Below are 5,346 nucleotides of genomic sequence, written 5' to 3'. Positions count from 1 at the left end.
CAGGAGATCCCCCTGCATATTTACATTTGGGACTACGACATGGTATCTCGGGAGATCCCCTATTGTTTTCTCTGTTTACTGAGCTATTACCTTTCTATGATTTCATTCTTGTTAAATTTTAGCCTTTATTTTGGTGCGATATTTCATTCTGTCTTGTTTTTATTATATATATACCAGTAGGTCCCTAACCTGACCTCGTCACTACTCGACTGAGGTTTGTCTTGGCACTTACTAGGTACCGTTGTGGTGTACTCATGCCCCTTTCCTGCATATATTTTCGTGTGCAGATCGAGGTACCTCTTACTATCGAGTTTAGTTGCACGCTTTCAGTTGTTTAGGAGAATTCAAGGTACATATGCCCGCGTTTGCAGACCTCGGAGGCCCCCTCTATCCCCTTATGTTTATTCTTCCCTTATTTCTTTAGACATTGATGTATAGAATAGTTAGAAATTCGTAGAAGCTTGTGACTTACTATGTTCCGGGTCTAGGGAGAATTGTATATATCTCGAGAGTTGATTATTGTATATGCCGAGCAGCCTCTCAAATGTTTTATTTAAAATATATGTTATTGTTATTTATTAATTTTCATGTTTTTCATTTTATTTTCACAAATTGTTAGGCTTACCTAATCGTAGAGACTAGGTGCAGCGACGATAAACTAGGTGCCTTGCGGAATCTCTAATTAAACTTCTGCAATTAATAGCAAGACCGTAACTTATGAAAACTAGGTTGCCCACTTCTGTTTGGGGTCATGCCATTTTGTATGCATCAATGCTAGTTCGTTTCAGACTGACAAATTATCATAAATATTATCCGTTGTAATTAGTTTTGAGTCATGAACCTAATATATCCATTTAAGAATTTTTGGATGCACAATATATGTGCCTGTATCATAGTCATATCACACCAAAATCGGTCCCCAAAAAAGGTTAGGAATATATGTTGGTTTTGAATTGCCCTCCACTATTCGCTACCTCGAAACATTAATCAGAGATTTGTTCACTGCTCGATTTGCAGATTGTCAATTTGATGAGGCGTTTTCCCAAAAATTAGGGGAAGAAAATGGTGGAACCAAACGGAAAATTTTGTGTAAAAATCCATTATTATCTCATCTTGATCCACGTGCCTCTATTTGTAAAACAAATAGAGGTGTAAAAGATTATTCATTTGCAGAAAATCGCAAATCAAATACCAGAAACATTTACGAATCTCAAAGGGATAACAAAATCACATATCCCTGCAGAGAATGTTACAATCCATATTGATGTCCCTGTTAGACAATCTTCTAGTGTCATAGTTGATGAGTCAAAATCACGCCTAAAGCATGGCAAGCCATTGGGTTCTAAGGATCGAAATCCTAGGGAAAAAATGATCAAGATGACACTACGAAAGAGTCTCATGAAGAAATCAATGATTTAACCAATCCTGAGATTCATGAGGAAATGAATGAGCCTGAGACTCAAGAAAATAAGGAACTATCACTAAACCCAATCGATATTGAGACGAATTTTAATCGATTGGATTTAGTGGTAGATTATGTCTTTGCATATAATATTGCATCTAGAATTATGCAAGATAGTGAGGATCTTGAACCTTAATCTATTGGACAATGTCGATAAAGACGTGATTGGCCAAGATGGTAAGAAGCAATCCAATCAGAGTTGAATATCTTGCAAAATGTGAAGTTTTTTGGGCCTGTAGTCCAAACCCTAATGGTGTTAAGCCTATTGGCTATAAATTGGTCTTTGTATGCAAGAGGAATGAAAAATGAGGTACAGAGATATAAGGCTCGCTTTGTTGCCCAAGGATTTTCGCAAAGGCCCGGTGTCGATTATGAAGAGACATAGGATGCAATAACATTTCGTTATCTCATTAGTTTTGCAATCCATGAAAAGCTTGACATGCATTTAATGGATATGGTTACAACCTACCTTATGGCACGCTTGATAATGAAATATACATGAAAATTCCTGAAGGATTTAAAATTCCTGACGCACATAATTCAAAGTCTCGGGAAATGCTTTCAATAAAATTTTAAAGATCTTTGTATGGTCTAAAGCAACCAGGAAGAATGTTGAATAACCACCTTAGTAAGTATTTATTGAAGAAAGGTTATATAAATGTTGTCATTTGTCCATGTATTATTATAAAGAAAACAACATAGGAATTTGCTATACTTGTCGTATATGTCGATGACATAAACCTTATTGAAACTCCTACAGAAATCCAAAAGGCAATTGATTATTGTCACGCCCCAAAAACCGAGGGGCGCGACCGGCGCTCGACCGGGTAGCCCCCAGCCAAGCGAACCTGGGTGCCTTTACTATTCCACGTGATACCCTGCGTTTCCATCACCCATTAACCAAGTGAAAGAGCCATTTATAAATTTAAACACATTCGTATGAGATTTATATAACATACATAGTTACTTAGCGTGGTTTACAAGTTATACTGCCCAAAATACATAAGTACATAACCCACGTTTCCTGTCTACGGGGCCTCTAAATACAACTGAAGAATAATACGGAAATGCCGGCAACAAAGCTCCGGCTATACCTTACACAAATACCAATATAAGACTCCGGGAAGAAAAGTGGCATGAGCCATGCAGGGCCCCGAGAGGAAAGGGGCTCACCAATTCAGCTGACGGGAGGTGAAGGAGTGCTACTGTCGGTGGGCTGAAGTACCTGTTATGGAACCACCTACAATCATAACACGAATGTAGCGCCCCCGGCAAAAGGGACATCAGTACATTTGAATTGTACTGGTATGTATAAACAAAATTTACCCCAAGTAAAATCAAGAAGTACACAAATAACAAATAGTAATAGAATCAACAATCAAATGCACATGAAAGGAACAACCAGAGCCAAACAACTCTACAATCTCTCCTTTTCCCCTTTCAACATTATTTCATCACATCAATGGTTTCACAACTTTCACATATTATTATTTCAATAGTGATTTCGATCACTTTTCCACTCTTATTACCTCGGCCACCCTTATCACCACAACCCACACCTTATTACTTCGTGTTGCGGCGCACAACCCGATCCCACCGGACAATCATATTTCATACAACAACAATAACAATTCACAAAGAGTGTTCATAACATCAATACCAATTCCAACATATATAATAACCCGTACACAATTCAAGTCACAACGATAATTGCCCACAACAAGTCACGTATGATATTGCTACAGTTGATTCAATTGTATCAATTACGATTTCTTTCCATCATTTGTTTCACAGCTCTTACCACGTAACACATTCATACCCACACACACTTGTATTATTGCCATTTTACTCACACCACAATAACGAAAAACTTAACCAACAACGTTCAAGGCACATTAATCATGGGAATTTCACAAATAGTCCACATAAGTAACACATACCAATTACTCGTACACCAACAAGGTGACTTTACAAAGGTTAAAGTTAGCCATACATACATGGAGTCGAATTCCCTTTTTAACTTCTACTTTCAATTCACCAACAGCCTAATACCGTCAATCTAGTTCACAAGTTAGCATATATAACTTAGAATTGAGGTTCACAAACTCAGCCCGAACTTACTTAGGTTTCCAACCCCTCTTTTGCAAATCTTTAGTTCTACCCAATTCCTCTTACTAGATTCTAGGTTTTAAAGGACATGCATGTGTATCTCAACTTCCATTTTCAAGAATTAGCGCATGAGAGTCCCCCTTTTTGTTTAAATCTGAAAACAATGAAAAAGGGTTGGGGATTTTACCTTCAAGAATGGAGATGAAGACAATTACTTGAAATTCCCCGGCCCGAGTGACTTTGAAAAATCGAATTGATGGAGACAATACTTTCTCTCTCAAGAATCCTCTCTTCCCTCTCTCTAGTTTTTTTCAGAAAATAGGTTAAAATAAGGGGCTGGGTGTTTTATTGAAAAAGGGGTCGGGTTTAAAATTTAGAAAATTGGAGCCCGGGTTAGGTATACGATTGCGCTTTGCGATCGCAGAGTGGAAATGTGGTTCGCAGAATGTACCACAAAACTGCTCCCAAAATCTGAACACACTGCCTGAGTATGCGGCAGAAATGCGGTCCGCGTACTCGTTCTGCGGTCGCATAATGCACCGCACAACTGCCCCTCATAAAAATCCCAAGGGAAATATGCGACGACTATGCGGTACGCATATCGGTTATACGATCGCATATCAGGTCGTAGATTTAATCTCCATTTCGACCAACACACTGACTCACTTTGCGGCGATTATGCGGTCCGCATACCTGATATGCTACCGCATTCTCGACTGCAGAATTGCATTTTCTGGAAAACAGTATTTCTTGACTTTTCATAGCATAGATTAGTACAAAAAGGTCCGAACTACCGGGTTTTGAGTACAAATTTTCACGGGGCCTTACATCCTCCCCACTTAAAATCATTCGTCCTCAAATGAGGATTTTGGAAATCGGTTGGTTTTGAAAACATGAAATGCAAACTCCCTTTTTTTTGAAATATTTTTCCAGAGTTTCCTTTGTAATTAGACTTATCTACCTGTCAGAGAGCCCCCAAAACATTATTTCCAAGCACCATTACGCTATCCCTATTATCCCTACAACTGGTATACAATTCATTACCTCAACACTTGCACACAATTTGGCCACTTCAATGAGTTCCATGCAGTCCAACCACTTCAATACACTATACGCATTTCAATTAATCATTACCAATCTACACTACCTTTAATCATTCACTTATCACATGAGTACTTACAAAACTTTCACTTACCAAAAAGGGTCTTTCGCATGACTCAATTAATCACAACACATACAATTCTTGCACAACTTGAGGAGTTACAATAGTAAAGCATTTAGAAAAAAATATGGGGTGCCTTTGCACCAGATTGAACACAACATCAATTTACTTAGAGACAAGAGTTCGCACGATCCCTACTAGACTTGTTCAAACAGATGGGCATATTTTTCTTTCATTTCACATTCCGCTTCCCACGTGGCTTCCTCGACTTGTTGACTTTGCCATAGCACTTTAACTGAAGCAACTTCCTTGTTTCTCAATTTGCGGACTTGCCTATCAAGAATAGCGACCGGAATTTCTTCATATGATAACTCATCATTGACCTCGATAGCCTCGATTGGCACGATGGTGGATGGGTCTCCAACCACTTTCTTTAATATAGACACATGGAACACCGGGTGCACTAACGACATTTCAGGGGGCAATTCCCGTCTATAGGCCACCTGTCCTATCCTTTGAGTGACCCGATACGGCCCGACATATCTAGGACTCAACTTCCCTTTCTTCCCAAATCGCATGACTCCCTTCATAGGAGATACCCTCAAGAACACCC

Source organism: Nicotiana tabacum, chromosome 6, assembly GCF_000715075.1.
Source record: "Nicotiana tabacum cultivar K326 chromosome 6, ASM71507v2, whole genome shotgun sequence".
Lineage (NCBI taxonomy): Eukaryota > Viridiplantae > Streptophyta > Magnoliopsida > Solanales > Solanaceae > Nicotiana > Nicotiana tabacum.
The sequence above is the reverse complement of the archived record's forward strand: the minus strand, read 5'-3'. Positions refer to the sequence as shown.